Source organism: Eurosta solidaginis, chromosome 2 (assembly GCF_040869045.1).
Source record: "Eurosta solidaginis isolate ZX-2024a chromosome 2, ASM4086904v1, whole genome shotgun sequence".
In the NCBI taxonomy this organism is placed as follows: Eukaryota; Metazoa; Arthropoda; class Insecta; order Diptera; family Tephritidae; genus Eurosta; species Eurosta solidaginis.
In genome coordinates this window covers 180,535,082-180,553,269 of record NC_090320.1, presented here as the reverse complement: position 1 = coordinate 180,553,269, position 18,188 = coordinate 180,535,082, and the positions used below count along the sequence as shown (strand labels likewise).

At 36.1% G+C, this 18,188-nt stretch overlaps 1 pseudogene; it reads left to right on the top strand.

Moving 5' to 3' along the window:
* Positions 1-3,961: 3,961 nt before the first annotated feature.
* LOC137241765 (probable methyltransferase-like protein 25) lies at positions 3,962-12,193 on the top strand (annotated as a pseudogene).
* The last annotated feature ends 5,995 nt before the right edge of the window (positions 12,194-18,188 follow it).

Sequence of the window (18,188 nt, the reverse complement as noted above, 5' to 3'; positions counted from 1 at the left end):
CGAAAGACGCGTATTAATCTCGGCAACAATAATCCAAAACCGAAAAATAAAATTTTTATCCCTGTCCGAAGATATTTGCAGTTGAAGTTGGCGATTTTCATGTGGTTGTAATTCGTACCCACAAAAAAAAATTGTGAACGCAGAAGGACATCACCGTGACGGTAGCCACGGTTATACCACACACCCAGACTTAGCATGGCGTAGCCAGGGTTATTTTTTATAAGCACAGCCGAAGGCCGCCAACGCAGAAAGGTGTTCTGCGCAAAAATACTATGGATTTCACCCCGGTTTCGGAGGGACCCGCGGGTCTTTTTTCGGTTTTTCGTCAATATCTTTTGAACGAGTTAAATTTTTTATCTTCCGGTTTCGGATTATTAATACTGATGTCAAGGCGCCGTCAATAAAACCTAAATTTGATAAATCCATTTCTACACACTCCTTTTTTCATTTCCATTCACTTCATTTAACAAAATTTCTTCTTCCTTGCTAATCTCATTCTTCAACAAACTAGTACTTCCCGAAACATTGCATTTTCGTACAGCCCCCTTTTGACCATTTACCTCTACAACATATTCACTGGTATTAGTATCACACCGGCTACTTCCCACCACAACTGGCTTATCGGCCCTTATTATGGCATTATCTGAAACGGATACTTTTTTTAGAACATAGTTGCACATTATTACCTCCGTTAGTTATAACATCTTTCACCTTATCAATAACTATTACCTTCTTCAAATTTCGAAACTCTATTCCATCTTCTTTTACAACTAATTAAAACTTTTTTAGAACAGCGCTTCCAATAACGGCAGCATATGGGAAATCACGATATCTTACCACGTGAAATACAATCTCAACAACTACCTCATCAACAGAAACATTTGCTTGGAAAATACCCAATGTCGTGAGCTTACCACCACCTATGCCATATAAATGTAGTATTTCCTTGTCTAATTCCACACCACCTAGCATCATTAATCAGCCGAATTCTGCATTTCGACTTGGATTGGAATTTTTTCGATTTGGCAATTTTGGTAGTCTGTGTTCCAATCTCTTTCGATCCAACTTCGAATCGTTCGATTTTGCGTATTCTGCATTTCGGTCGTAGTTCCGTTTTTCTAAGTTGCAAATTAGTTGGCGGAAAAATATTTTCTTTTCATTTTTTTATTAATTTATAACAGAATTTTAACAAAAATGTAAGTAAAACTTGTTAAGAAACGTAGAAGGCTTTATGATGATTGCTTTTTATATGTTTCCAGGTCAAAAACAACATGTCGATGTCGAAGTCCTTGGACGTATTTGCCCCGCAAAAGTATCTAACACATACTTGAAAGCATCCTTGTTAAGTCGAAAGTTTTTTTTGGACCTAAATAAGAAAATAAGTCATTAAACTTTACCACTTTTGAGTTAAATTTCTTACAATTCGTCACTCATCTCAAATGGATTACACAAATCTCGCAATATTTGCCTTTCCATTCTCGCCTGGCAATTTTCGTATGCGTTGCTTCCAACTCCATAAATAATGCCGCGGCTATTGATTCCATTATAATAGACAGCTACAATTTGTGTCTGTTCGTTGGGTTCAGTTATATGCCAAAGCAAGCTGCCGGCGTAGAGGAAGGTGAAGCGAAAACGTAAACAATCCTTGCGGAAAGAATAAATAAACCTTTATAAAGTATTTTAGGCCAGTGCAATGAAATTAGCATCCTTAAAATTCAGAAAATGTCAACTATTTTCGTGCAGGAATCCGTTTTAACAAAACTTGGTGGCCACGGCAGGGAATTGGCCAAAAGAACGAAAAAACACACTTACAATTATGAAAACACTTCACTCAAAAAATATAACACTGCGGCAATATATTCTATTGCTTTTTTTTTGTACAAAATGGCGTGGATAATAAAATATAAACGTTTTTCAATGTTTTTTACAAATTTTCTTCAATTTATTTTGTTCCAATGTTCACACATTCCGTACCAACAGCTGATTTCGAAAAAATCATTTGCTCTTCCTCTTCTCTTTACGATTCGGTCGTAATGCAGAATACCAAACTTCGATTAAAGCGGAGCGTAGAACGGGAAAGTAATCGAAATGCAGAATAGGGGTGAATGTGTCATACCTTACCACAGAAAATTTACTACCCGTATCAACCAGCGTACTGAAAGTAAAATTGTTTAAAGTCAAATCCAAAAAAAAAAATAAATCACACGCTTGCATGTGTGCATGCCTTTCCTCCACATAACAAGTTAACACGTTCCGATTTTATCTCATGTTCCGCTACTTGTCTAGTTTTGCACTGATGGGAATAATGCCTCAATTGTTTACATTTAAAATATTTTACAGCACTAGTACTTGCATCTCCAGCACTTAAAGTACTAGGAAGCGTGCTACTTACATTTGGAAATCCTTGGCAATATGCAATTCCTTACCACACCTATAAAAATATAAATTTCCATTTAGTGGCCAACGACTGGCTCTTGTCATCAACTTTACCCCCTGAAGAATTCTGCTGCATACTCCATTTATTTTGCGATAAATGAGTGCCTTTTACTTTTTCGTATACGCGAATTTGTTCCTTCAAATCTTTTAAAGTCCTAGCCTGATATATCATTGCCTTATTGGCTCGAGAATCAAAATACTCAATAATACTTTGTTCATCCAGTAAAATTTGTTTGCCAATTTCGACTAATGTATACAAATATTCTTGCAAACTTTCTTTAGGCTGTTTTTTTCTATTTCTCAATGCGCGATGTACCTCAGAAGTACACAAATTTTCTCCAAATTCTTCTACGAGCTCTTTCTTCAAAGACTCCCAATCCCTGACACCAACTAAACCTCTGGCAAATAGCTTCGCGGCTCCCTTCAATAATTGCTTCGCATATACATACTTTTGTAAACCGTTCCAGCCAACTGTATCAGCTATGTCATCAAACTCATCGACCCACTGCTTAATATCGTGTGTACTGTCCCCAGAAAATAACGATATACTATCTTGAATATCTCTCAATGTAAAAACTACTCTTTCTCTTTTCTGAATTGGAGCAGTCCTTACATCTGCATCAACATAAACGGAATCTACCGATTCGTCGCTACTCATATCCTCACCTTCACCTCTACCCAATCTAAAATGATCTAAAAGTCTGTCTTGCAATTGTTTTTTTCGTCCTAGCGTACTTAAATTTAACTCTCTTAGCGTTTCTTTCAGCACATCAACTGTCATTGAGCCTATCGTATCAGCGTCCATCTTACTAACTCGTTAAAAAAAAAATTATATATATAAGCAATAAGAATCTTAAAAATGTGATATGAATCAACGATACGACTCTAACGCAATATAAAATCCAACAAGTTAAAATTAAACTAAACAAAATAATTTATTTGCACTTAGCTTTCCGGCTTCTTGCTACAGATACTGCTACAATTGGCATGTATGCTGCGACATAAATGTTTCCATATCACCCTTTGATTTACTGAGTCAACTGGTTCATGCTAGTCTTCACACACAAAAAATTCTCCATTGATTGTTTTTGTTGTTATGTGTTAAATTCAAATCTCTATAAATTTGGCTTGGTTCTTGGTATTCTTAACGGATTTACTTTTCTTAAAAATGGAATTTTCACTCTTGATGGATTTTCTTTTCTTAAAAATGGAATTTGCACTCTTGATGGATTTCCTTTTCTTAAAAATGGAATTTTCACACTTGTAGTATGTGTACTTGTGCATTTGAACTGTATAACATATTTTGTTTTCATGTTTGATATAGAAAGATTCGTTTCAAATGGTTAGCAACATATTTTCATTTACTTTTCCCCTATATGTTTGTATGTATTTGTTTTATTTGTCAATTTGAATATTGTCTTGTTCAAGTTTATATAAAATATGGAATTGTTTATGTAATGTATTTTCATTTTAAGAATTGTTTCTATGTTTGAATTTTGATTATTATATAAGCGTTTGTGTGAATATGTTTAAAAGGGCGTACACTTGTTCGATTTGTAGAAAATGTATTTGTAAGGGGAACAATTGTATGTGACTCGTTGAAAAAATATTGTAACGAGTTCAGGTTTTGAATTTGGAAAATTGTATTTTGAGGATTAGAATTAAATAGATTGTTGAATTGAACGGACGTATTATTATTTTAATTTATGGTATCCTCCCGCATCCTTACAATTTTAACTGGGAGTGGAGCTGGCGCAAATTTATGCTTTTGTTGTAGTACAACAAACACAAGCGCATACGAAGAAAGTGCAGCGAGCCCTAAATCAGTTGCGCAGAAGTATAGATGATTTTCCACGTGATAATAATCCAGAAGCTGATATCGTAGGAGCAATAGAGAACATACGCAATCAGTATAAACGCGTGCGCGTGCTAACTGCTGGTAAAATTCGAAACTTGGTGAGTGAAGGTAATGCGACCGATAGCAGTGGAGTGAGGGAAGCTTCCAATGACTTGACGTTTTGAGTAGTGATCGAGCAACAAAAATGAGTATCAATCACTTGTGTCTTTGTTTGGAAGACATTTCACGCAACCACATTGGGAGTTCGTAAATTGTCACATGGTTAGTTATTTGACAGAAAGGCATTGGAAGCGCTATGTTCCAGTGGAATTGCAGAATGAAGTGCCTGATGTGGATAATGCGCAGAGATGCATTGAAGAAGTTTTTTGGAAAAGCACCCTTAACGAAGAAGGAAGTGGGAAATTTGTTGAATTCAAACGATTGCTAGATCAATGTGAAAGCCTGCATTTGGATAAATTAAATGGGGTACTGACGCCAATGTCATCTTTGAGCACTGAGCTTGATTTGATTGACGATGTGAAGCAAAATCTTACAATCAATGAATTTATGAGTGCAAAGAAGAGGCATGAAGAAGAGCTGACTGCTACTCTAGTGGATCGTCTGATTCACAGAGTGCAGACTCAAAACTGTAATGCAGATGTTTTCATTGTGGAGGCAGGTGATGGCAAAGGTTATCTATCATCGCGTATAGCTTTCGAATACAGAAAATGCTATGGAGAGGAATCGTAAACTGCAGATACGTGAACTGTAAATAACCAAATTGCAGAGCAGACGAAAAACGGGGAAATGAAAAATGGCAAACAAAATAGTATGTTAACTCATTTAAACCCAACCATTTGGATCAATGCCGCAGCTCTTAGAAGGCGTGCTTGGAATGGCTCGGTGAATCGTGCGGAACTACATCAACAAGGATTAACCCCTAAGCGGCGCAAGAAAAAACTCGAAGCAAATATGAAAGCACCATTGTTGTCACCAAGAAAATCAAATGAAAGATAAGAAGCACTCTACAAAACAACAGATGCTTTCATAACACCCGTAGTTAATTTAGAGGTTGGTACTCACCGATTTTATGGTGCTGGGGTTGGATAGCCGATTATGGTTCCTGCTGCTTCTGGGCGAAGCGTCCACAGGAGTTGTTGCCGATGGGCAGGTTGAGCGTTGCGGCCTGGTATGATGATCGCTATGGGGAATGCCAATATGCTGAGGCGAGTCGCAAGTCGTGCTGGTGCTTCGATACTTCGTGGTTAGCAATTCGTTGTGTTGGCTCACCGCTGTTCCTCTAGCGGGTTCAGATGCGGATGCAACAATTACCGGGAGTTTAGTTAGTCTTAACGTCTGGATGGCGCGGTAGATGGTTCAGAAGTCAATAATGGCATAGTATAAACCCAAGGGTGCGTCCCAAGAAATATATTTTCGAACACCGAAAGTGATTCACTTCTGTGGTTAGAAACTTAACACCACTTTTACCTGAACCTTGTATCAGTCCTCGTTGAAGATTTTGCAAGTACCCTTTTTGGTATATGAATCCAATGAAGCACTTTGTCTGCTGCCACAAAATATGTTAATTAAAAGAAACAACAGTTATCTATTTTCTGTGGTAATTATTTGTTTTGACCACTTTTATGTAGCATGAGCTATATATTTTAAATAAACTTTTTTCGGAGAAAACTTTCGACACAGATTATTCAGCAAGAAAAAATGGCAATTACTAAATTTAATTTACACGATTGGGTTGCCGAAAAAAAAGCTGTTGATTTTTTCCAATGAAAATTTTGCAATGGCAAAAAGGTGGTGGTTTTCTGACAGGTTGGCGATCATGCCATATCGCCATCCTGTATTTGCGGCGAATTAAATTTGGTGGATTTTGCGCGATGGAGGCTGCCACACGTCCATGAGGAGACCCAATGGGAACTTTAAAGGTAGATAAAATGCATTGATTCTAGGGATACTTCAATATAAAAAAATACAATTCAATAATCGAATACAATGCAAGATACGGGTTATATATAAATTCATAGAGCTACGTATAAAAAAGGAGAGGGATGGGACGGATGACAGCCTACACCGCGTAACCAACCCGATATGCATTAAGCACATCTTTTACGAAAACAATTTACCAAAGCCAGCGAAAAATCTCTCATTTGCTTAACTAGGCTACATACTTACGGTAATTTAGGTCCCACCTGTTTGAAACTTTTTCACGAACAGCCGCAATGTAGAATATTGTGTAATATTGGCTGTTGCTATCATCTGTTGCAAGAATCCTTTGCCCAACCAGAGTACTTTGAAAATGAAACCATACCAGCATTTCAAACATCAATTGGCTTTCCTATGAGTCAATTTCTAAATGAGAAGCGTACAACACTTGGGCGTAATGCAAGAATGTTGGCCACACAGTCTTTTGAACGAGTATGCAATGAGCGTAGCACTATTAACATTTCCCTTTTCTATCGTGCACTTCTAGAAGTACTGATATGCGAAAATGCTAGCGCACTGAAACAGCAAGTCCAAGTAGGAAAAATACGCAAGTTTCAAAATTTTAATGAATATATTGAAATGTGTAGCAAAAAGATTTCATCAATTGATCCCAAATTGCATTGGACTTGTGATACTGTTGATAGAGTACAAAAAAATTTTCAAAGGACGAGCATTACATGCATTAATTTTATTTGCTTCGCATGGCTTTTGCACAAGTGTTAGAGAGTTTAATAATGTTGGATCGTTTGTTATTTCTAAGGGAACTGGGATATGGAAAAAGTTATTTAGTATCAAATCAACAAGTGTGCGTGAACGTATTCATACACTCAAAAAAAAGTTATCATCAAGGCGATGCCATCTAGGCATCAATGTGCAATTTTTGATTATCTTTTTTTCGTCATCAGTGATCTTATGTTATTGACATTTTCGAAATATTAGTTTGATACTTGTATTTGTCAAGTTAATATACTACATAGTTCGCCTCACTTCTGAAAATTGTAAGGATGCCGGAGGATACCATAAATTATAATAATAATACGTCCGTTCAATTCAACAATCTATTAAATTCTCATTCTCAAAATACAATTTTCCAAATTCAAAACCTGAACTCGTTACAATATTTTTTCAACGAGTCACGTACACTTGTTCCCCTTACAAATACATTTTCAACGAATCGAACAAGTGTACGCCCTTTTAAACATATTCACACAAACACTTATATAATAATCAAAATTCAAACATAGAAACAATTCTCAAAATGAAAATACATTACATACACAATTCCATATTTTTTATTAACTTGAACAAGACAATATTCAAATTGACAAATAAAACAAATACATACAATCATATAGGGGAAAAGTAAATGAAAATATGTTGCTAACCATTTGAAACAAAGCTTTCTATATCAAACATGAAAACAAAATATGTTATACAGTTCAAATACACAAGTACACATACAAGTCTTCGTAATAATATTTCTTTTTCAACTGCTAATCTGCTTCCAAAATTCTTATAGGACACTCTCTTTTCTGTATTTCGCCTTTTTTGTTGCTAACTCCTTTTCTGACATTTTTTACTGCTCAAGCCTTTTCTGATTTTTTTTTTTTACTGCTCAATCCTTTTCTGACATTTGTTCCTGCTCACTCATATTCCTAACTTTTTTACTGATCACTCTTTTTGTTGCTCACTCCTTTTCTGACATTTTTTACTGCTCAATCCTTTTTCATATTCTTAACTTTTTTACTGATTACCCTTTTCTGAATTCCGCTTCAACTGCTTTAGCTGCTCGCTCTTTCTGCTTTAATTTCTTTCCGGGACACTCTTTATTGTACGATTATAACATCTCAGCTCATCAACATCTCCGATTCTCAAAAATCTTTAAATTTGTTGCTTCAAGATGCATATTCCGCTTTTCATCATTCCAAATCTCTTTTTTCAGGTATAGAAATTCGCAAATGTATTTAAGTACTTGCATTTGTAAATGTTTTATTCAGGTTTATATAAAAATGTGGAAATATGTGTGGAAGTTTGTATTTTCATTTTTTCATATACTTGTATGTATGTATATATGTATGAATACTAGGGCGGGTCGATTTAAAAATCGCTCATTGCTCTATAAAAATCGCATTCTAGGGATCAAAATAAGAAACTTTGCCGAAGGAACCATACCTCTAAAACGAATTCTGATGTCCCCCCCCCCCCCCCCTTTGGGTCGAACTTTTGGGTAGGGGCAATTTCAATTATACCTGCTGTGTCTTGTGGTGGCTTAAAAAAAACAACACAAGCAATTTTACGATCTGCAATTGTGTCACAGTGATACCTTCATTTTTTAAAACGGTTGAATAAAAAACCCACACAACTATGTTTGCGACATGCAAATGCATCACAGTGATGCCTTGGTTTTAAAAGGGGTTTGTAAAAACGCTAATTTATAATAATTATTTTTTAATTTCTTTTCTATTACTAAGTTAAATTCATTTTTTAATTTACATATGTTCGGACTAAATAAATTTCTAAAGATAAAAATAAACTCCAAAAAGAAAAAACATAGGCATTTCAAAGTGGGATTTTTCAAAATTTGCCCCTACGACCCAAAGGGGGGGACATCAGAATTCGTTTTAGAGGTATGGTTCCCTCGGCAAAGTTTCTTATTTTGATCCCTAGAATATGATTTTCACAGAGCAATGGGCGATTTTTTTTGCCTCCCCACAAATCGACCCAGCCTAATTAATACGTTCACGCACACTTGTTGGTTTGGTTGAGTGTATTTTTAAGAGGAACAAGTGTGCGTGTTTCACTGAAAAATATGTAATTTGTTTTTGACTTTGAAAAATTGTATTTTTGAGTTTAGAGTAAAATTTACTATTGAATTGAACGGTCGTAGCATTGTACAGGTTTACAAGTATGATATGTGTGAGAGGGAAACAATTTCTTTCCCTTTCTAACACACGGCAGTTTGACATTTCGGTCAGTGTCAAACTAGCGTGGAACCTGCGTGGAACATGAGTTTTGACACTGAACGAAGTGTCAAAATTACCGGGGTTGCTTCGTCGAAAGCGACACAGGGAAGCAAAAAAGGGATCAGAATATCAGATATGGGTTGCTGTAATGGTACATTTTTTTGAACGAATTTAGTAGGAAATTTTAAGTGCACCCATATGGGTCCTTCAGAAAATTATAAAAAAGTCTTCAATTGGGGTATCTGAGGACCCGTAGTTATTCCAGTATTAAGAATACAAACACGGGAGTTAAGTTTTTCTACCCGTTCAAAAGTTCCCCGCGAAAAACAGTTTGAAACCGAGGTCGACTGCAATAACCCGTCGAAAAAAGGGGAAAGATGTAATTAAGTGCTCCTTTGAAAATAAATAAGGATATTTCTTTGTAATATTAAAATTGAGGAATGAGGGCTTCTTTTGAATTTTTGCTGAGAATGATACTTTTGCAATCATCCCTGTACGCAAATATATGTATGTTTATGTGCAAAACAGTTATTTTAACACAAAATTTCTGTGGATATCGTAAGTTTTTAACCAATTATTTTGATTTATAACAATTATACTGCCTTCTACGCAATAAAGTTTATATAATTCTCTATTTCAGATATTGCTGTACAAGAATACTGAAGAAACCAACTTGGTAAGTAACATTTCAGTATAATTTACAAGTTATATATATGTGCATACATATAACTAATCCATTTGATTATTTCCAGAAATGCCGGATCACTGCTGTATTTTGGGATGCGGATTAGGAGTCCCCCGGTACCCTTTTCCGGCGGAGGATGAAATACCCAGGTGAGTAGAAAAAACTTTGGTAACGTTTTAAAATTCGGTGCACCACCTTATTTTTTATCAAAAATGGTAATTCTATACGGCAGCATGACACTGCTAATACGCGTCCAAAAATATCGAAAGAGGTGTCGAAAGACGCGTATTAATCTCGGCAACAATAATCCAAAACCGAAAAATAAAATTTTTATCCCTGTCCGAAGATATTTGCAGTTGAAGTTGGCGATTTTCATGTGGTTGTAATTCGTACCCACAAAAAAAAATTGTGAACGCAGAAGGACATCACCGTGACGGTAGCCACGGTTATACCACACACCCAGACTTAGCATGGCGTAGCCCAGGGTTATTTTTTATAAGCACAGCCGAAGGCCGCCAACGCAGAAAGGTGTTCTGCGCAAAAATACTATGGATTTCACCCCCGGTTTCGGAGGGACCCGCGGGTCTTTTTTCGGTTTTTCGTCAATATCTTTTGAACGAGTTAAATTTTTTATCTTCCGGTTTCGGATTATTAATACTGATGTCAAGGCGCGTCGTTTGACACCTCTCTCGATATTTTTGGACGCGTATTAGCAGTGTCATGCTGTCGTATAGAATTACCTCAAAAATTGTCAATGGTGATATCAAAAAACGCGTCTTGACCTCTGTTTTTAGAACCCGAAAGCGAAAATGTAAATTTTTAAAAGATATAAGCAAAAAATCGGTTCAAAGTTTCATGTGGTATTTGTAATTTTGATGATTTCGTGGTACCCACAAAAAAAAACACTGTGGGTAAAAGCTAGGCTAAGCTCTATAAATTTATAATGTCTTAGTTTACAAATTATTTATTGTTTATATGTTATTGTAATATTATTGAATTTTTCGCTCTTGTTCTGTTACTGTTCTGACTAGCACTATAAAATAATTTTGCCAAATTGTTGTGCTAGGAAAAACTTAATAAAATACAAAATACAAAAGTGTTTTGCGCGGATATGGATTTGGTTTATGCAAAATTTGTGGGTTTGTAGGTAATGGTATCTCCATTGTACCTACCATAACTTCGTTACAATATATATGTATATCATATGTTGGTGTGTCCTGTAAAGGAATTTTTTAGGACGGCCATACTCTTGTCAGTGTGTCACGTATAAGGGATGGTTGCACCTGATGGGATGTTCTGGGCTAGATCCCAAAACCCGAGTTCCCGTTAAAAAAAAAATAAAACTACTAATACGCATCCAAAAATATCTGAAGTGGTGTCAAAATACCCGTATTGACCTTGACAACAATAATCCGATGGCGGAATAGAAAAATTTTATCTCTGTCCCGTGATTAAATAATTTTAACATCTAAGTTTGTTTTTTAATAACGTTTGTTGTTTTTTTTTTCCAGAACAGATGTTATTCCAAGCGGACAAAAATGGGTATTATAACAATTCCTTTTTTTGCTTAATATTCCCGCACTGTTTTCCTGTTTTATTTAAATTTCACTTTGTTTTCTATTTCAATTTTTCATTTCATTCATATATTAACATGTTTCATGAGCTCAGGTTGATATAAGCAACACAATACTTTTTTAACTAACCGCTTAACTTAAAACGGCTTAAGTCTTGAATTATATTATCAGTACGCTTGTAATTAATCTTACTAATTCCACCTTTTTTTTCGACAGGCGGCTTGAATGGCTTCGTTTGTTGGGTGTGGTTGGCCCAACAGCTAAGAATATTTTAGCATGCCAGAGGCATTTCTTCGAACGCATGCGACTGGGACGATTCCTAAGGAAAAACGCGGTTCCAGATATAAATTTAAGTTTATGTTCATCCATAGCGATAGTAGATAGGCCACCTGAGCTTAGTGATAGTTTCACTGAAATCGGTAGTGATGATTTCGCCCCGGTACTTTCTTCTACAGTACTAATAGCAAGCCTCTTGGCTTCAAATAGTAACGAATTTGAAGCTGAGGGATCCTTGGAGGAGGCTCATCAACCAATTGACCATGTAGAGCATCTATATGCTTCCACTTTAGAAAATTCTACTTTGATGAGGACATGGGCTAATAGTCGACAAACCCAGACAAATAAATATTTAAGCGATGGCACTCCTAGAAAACGAAAGTATCGGGAAGAGATAAATAGATTAGTTGAGGAAAATGTTTGACCCCACAATAAGGTGCAATTTTTAGAAGAGAAGGTTGAAGCTTTAAAAGGGAGTAGAAGTGTTGCTGTCCTTGATCGGGATACACAAATAACAGAGCTAATTGGCAATTTGCCCAAACATCTTCAGGCATGTGTGAAGAATTGCCTGATAAACACACCCCGCACTCCGAAAGGTTATAGATTTGATAGGGAATTAAAAACCTTAGCTGTGGTCATAAAGTTTTTAGCACCTATCGTATATAGATATTTAAGGCCCATTCTAAACTTTCCTTCGAGAAAAACTCTTGAAGTATTTGTTCAAGGATGGCCTCGAAATCCTGGCTGCAACTCTAGCAGTATTAAAGCCCTGGAGCTTAAATTCCGTGACTTCACGGACGCGCAGAATATGTTTCAATATGCATTGATGAAATGTCTCTGAAAACCCATGCCCAGTATGAGAGAAGTAGAGATGTAATTATAGGTCTGGAAGATTATGGTGACGAAAATCGCACCTCCAGAGTTGCTTCAAGTGTTTTGACGATATTGGTCCAAGGTATCGGTGGGGAGACTTGGACTCACCCCCTAGCTTATTTTTTTGTCCACAAAGCGTGCAAAGGAGATATTGTGAAAAAATATATATTCGAAGCCATTGGACAGCTCCAGGGTATTGGTCTGCGTCCGTGCCAAATTGTTTCCGATCAAGGAGCAAATTTCGTAGGGTTTTCTAGGTAAGTTGGTATGACCAAATATAGGCCTTTCTTCGAAGTAAATGGTCAAGAGATCGTTTACTTTTTTGACGCTCCCCATCTTCTTAAAAATACCCGAAACTGTTTAGAGAACAAAAAAAACCACGTCAGTTTTCAAGGACGTCCTGTAAATTGGAAGGACATCATCCATTTGTACAATCAGGGGAAAAATAGCGATTTCTCATGCACACATAAGTTGACATCGGTACATATTAGACAAAAAATCAATATAAAATGAGTGTGAAATTAGCTTCACAGGTTTTCAGCAACTCAGTTGCAAGTGCAATGTTCGCCCTTTATAGCTCCGGGCTTTTAAATTCCGCAGAATCTTCTTCATTTTTTAATACAGCCGAATTTGTACTTTTTTTTGATAAATTATTTAATATTTATAACAGTCTTGTTTTTGGAGTAACTGGAAATTTCAAAGAACCTTTCACTGCATCTGCGGAGCAACTAAGATTCCTTGACGAAGCTGAACTTTTTTTAAAATCCATGAGAGTCTATGAAACCGATAATAGTAATGTAGATCATGATATCACAAATAGCTTTCAATTCATTAAGGGGTGGCTCCTCAATATAAGTAGCTTGCGATATTTTTGGCGATTTTGGTCACGTGAGGGATTTACCCATTTAATGACACGGAAATTAAATCAGGACAAGCTAGAGAATTTTTTCGGACAGAAGAAGTAGAAGTGGGTCTTTTAATCCAAAAATAATTCCACAGCGTTTTACATACTTTTTCAGGCAAGCCTGGGGCGTAGGATACATAAGATGTGTTGATAAGGGAAATTGCGATCTGGGGGCGTCACTTTCGACTAGCACCCTTGAGCAAGCATGTAATGACGATTTGGTCCGCGACACCTCCTGGCAGACTTTTCAAGGTCTTCCTAGGCCAAGCTCTTTTCAAAATGTTCAAGTTGACGTATATGTTGATATAGATGATAGCAGTTTTCTTCATCGAAGTGCCTTTATATATTTTTGTGGTTATTTATATTTCAAATATTTCAAAATGCATAACTGTTTAATGCCTTTACCCAGATTCGATGGTGATATAAGTGAAAAATACTTCCTCTTCACGATGGGTAAGCAGTTTAGTAACTGTCAACTTGTTGAGCCTCCGTCCGAGTTTATTGACTTTATCAAAAAGATAGAGCAAATTTTTTCAGAGAATTTCGATTCCACCTGCTATAGAGTCGGATTTTCCCAAATACTATTTGAGAAGATGGTGGATGTTGAGCCTTATTTTTGTTGCGAAAATTGCAACCCAGACGTAATTAAAATAGTGTTTATTAGAATTAGAACATACTTTTTTGTAAACTATTTTAATAAAAAGGCTAATGAGCCAAATTTAAAAAATAGAGAATTTGATGTTTTAAAACGCAATTAATTCCAGCTTTCAGTCTGGGGTCTGTCTGCTTTAGTCAGAAGTTTTGCGAGAAATAATTTATAGAATCGTATTTTTTTATATTTTGATTTAAACATTTGAAAAGAGCTTAAATTTTTTACTTTTAATTCTAAACCTTAACCTTAGATTTTTCTTAAGCAGATTTCGGGTATTTTTTTTAGCAATAGCCCCCACCCTTCTCCCCACCTTTCTGATATTTCCGGGAGAAGTTTATAGGGTTTCGCTGTGGGTGATTTTGTATATATTGTAAATATTCATTTTTGAATTATGTACCTGATTTATTTTTATTAAGTAGTTCTATTTGCTTGAAATGTGCAATTTTTGTTAAACAAGTAGTTTGTTTTGTTTTGTTTTTTTTATGTATTAATGTAAATATTATGTATATTATTTATACGGATGAAAATAGGCCTACAGGGGAACCGAACACCCAAAAAAAAAATCGGTAACGCGCCTAAATTGCACAACCTCCTGGGTGGTGTGGAAAAGCAATTATAATAAATAAAACGATAATTGATAAACTCTTAGTTTTTTATTTAATATAGTAGTATGGTATTACATACATATATGATTAAAATACTTTGCGGGCTTAGCTGAGCATAAAAATGTGTGGCCAATATTCCTGTTATGTCAAAATTCCACAGTAAAAACATGGTTGTAAAAAAAATCATAGGAATATTGTACCATTATAAATTGTTAGCTTAATTAATCCTTAATTTAATTCATTAATTTTTATTTAGACATAGACAAATATTTTTCAGAACTTCCCGGTCTTACACATCTGTTTTATTGTGCATAAGACATATAATTATTACCGGCTTCGTAAATCACAGGAACTTACTTAAACAAGGAAAGTATTCGTGATGATAAGCGCCCACCATTATTAAGTGCATTTTGTACGTCCTTCATTTCTGGTAACTTTCCTATATTGCCTCTGACGGCCATTGATGGAGGCGTATTTAAAAGTCGGTGGGCTACTCGCTGAATATCAGCTTGGCTGATTTTTTCTAAAAAAAAAATAACATGTTATGAAAACAAACTAAAAACACTAGAATTTTATTTACCGATCTCGCGAATGAAATGTTCAGGCCGTTTACGATGACCTGTGGCTAAAACTTCACCTTCAATTATAACTGGTCTTGATTCGAGGTTCATTAAAAGCATTGATTGAAGTTGTATTTTAGAGCGGTTTAATTAATCTTTGCTTGGTTCACTAGCCATATTAATAAGTTCACTTGTATTAACCCCATCAATCGTAAAACTGCCTCCGTTGTTGTGCAGGCTGCTGCTTAAACCCATACGTAGCTGCTGCAGGGGCGATCCATTCGCGTGCATGAATACCGCTCTCGATGAATATTGATTTATTTGAAGCATTGCGCGACAGATTCATGCCCTTTATGGGAACACCTTGCGTACTATTACCCATATCAACAAGTGAAAGGTCATTAGGATGCTGTGCCACCATATATTCCAACCATGAATTGATCGTTTGCAAATGAAAAAAGTGTTTCAAATCGAATGCAGAAAGGGCGGTGTCAGCAGGCAATACTTTCTTCATATTATGATCGATTTTCTCTTGAAAGTTGTAAGTCTGAAAAAAAAAATATATTTATTACAATTTAGCGCACATACTTTTAGGCTATAACTCACCAAGACACGATGCGTCACAGCATACGTATGCAATAAGTCCGCAAAGTCAGCCACCCTGTGCACAGCAACCAATATTGAGAGCTTATGGCCCACTTTTCGAGCATGTCCTATAAAAGTTAAGCTATCACTTTGCACGTCTAGTTTTTGAAATAGATCGACATGCTGGTCTGTATCTATTTCAATCTTGTAGACACGGTAATGATCATACGCTCTTCATGCGATTCCTTAAAATAGTTATTGACACAATGCGTCGAAAATGAATCCCATGCACTGACATGTTCGCAACTATAGTGATCAGCACGAAGAATATGCGCAGACTTGAAGACGAAGGTAGACGGTGCATATATATATTCTCTCTTCTCTAGTTTGAATATATGTATGTATTTAGGTACATTCTTATGCCAACAAATATTTTCTGTGGTATGTTTGGCTTGCTATTATCAGTTTTTATATGTACAATACACTGAATCACTGCTGCTGGATCTAATATTCTGCTATACATTCGCACGAACGAAAAAGATAATAGCTGAACGACAACATAGTTTAGTTGACTCCAAAAACACTCGAATATTACCTTTACGTGCTACCCACCAAGCATCTGGGTTGGTACATGGTCAAAAAAAATATTTCGTGAATCACATTATTCTGAGCACTTCTCACTCGTACATAACCGGGTGGAGTTATTAAGCAACAATATTCTTTACTTTAGCTCACAACTGCCAAAATTCGTCCAAAAACAGACGCGTTTTGAACCTAGGACCATGAATTGAAAATTGTATTTCTGCCAGAAGATATTGCCAAAAAATCGGAAAAATTGCCCCGGAGCGCTCCGAAACCAGTGGTATAGTATTTTTGCCTTTCTGTGTTGGCGGCCCTCAGCTGCGCTTATAAAAAATAACCCTGGGTGGGTCCAACACTGGCTACCGCCACGGTGATGCACAATTTTTTTTATGGGTACAAACACAACAACAACCACATTAAAATCGCCAAATTCAACTGCAAATATCTCCGGACAGAGATAAAATTTTTCTTTTCCGCCTTCGGATTGTTCTCGAGATTAATACGCGTCTTTTGATACCTCACTCGGAAATCTTGGCCCAACTTTAGGGTGGGTACCGTAAACTGCACTACTACCCAAAATAATCAAAATTACACCAACCACATGAAAATTGCAATTTTGTTTGAAACTATCTCCGGAAAGTTATACAATTTTCAATTTCCCCTTTCGGATTCGTGTTCCTGGGTCTTTTGACACCTCTCCCGATATAGAAGAGTTTTATATTGGACGCAAAGTTATATCGGCAAGTAATCTTGTCGCTGATTCAATAGCTCTGCTATCTATACTTACTGCATAAGTGAGTGTCTCATAAACTTTAACAATCACATATACCACCATTTTTTTCAAGCTCCTTCAAGACTGCATCTTTATTTGGAAATTTGTCGGTAAACTATAAAAATTTTAATGAAATAAAGGTCTGCCAATATATATTGTTTACTTAAATTAAACGCTAACTTCTCTAAAAAGTACAAAGCACCGCTTGGATATGTAACTACATAACAAGGGCCTGAGTCAATTACCAGCCGGACTGTCTAAAATTTCCGAATCTTGGTACATTTCTTGGTGCAACTCGCAAATTGACATTGTTTTAGTCTACAATCCACAGTAATCAATATCTATAAGAAATTTTATTGTAAACAAGCAAGAACAAGAGAAATTGTTTTTCTTCGTACATGGTTGCTTTTTCCGTACTTCGCCAACTTAAAACAAATTTTATAAAATTATCAAAAACAAGTAAGGAAGGCTAAGTTCGGGTGTAACCGAACATTACATACTCAGTTGAGAGCTATGGAGACAAAATAAGGAAAATCACCATGTAGGAAAATGAACCTAGGGTAACCCTGGAATGTAGTTGTATGACATGTGTATCAAATGGAAGGTATTAAAGAGTATTTTAAGAGAGAGTAGGCCATAGTTCTATGGATGGACGCCATTTAGGGATATCGCCATAAAGGTGGACCAGGGCTGACTCTAGAATGTGTTTGTACGATGTGGGTATCAAATGAAAGGTGATAATGAGTATTTTAAAAGGGAATGGGCTTTAGTTCTATAGGTGAACGCCTTTTCGAGAAATCCCCATAAAGGTGGACCAGGGGTGACTCTAGAATATGTTTGTACGATATGGGTATCAAATGAAAGCTGTTATGAGTATTTTGAAAAG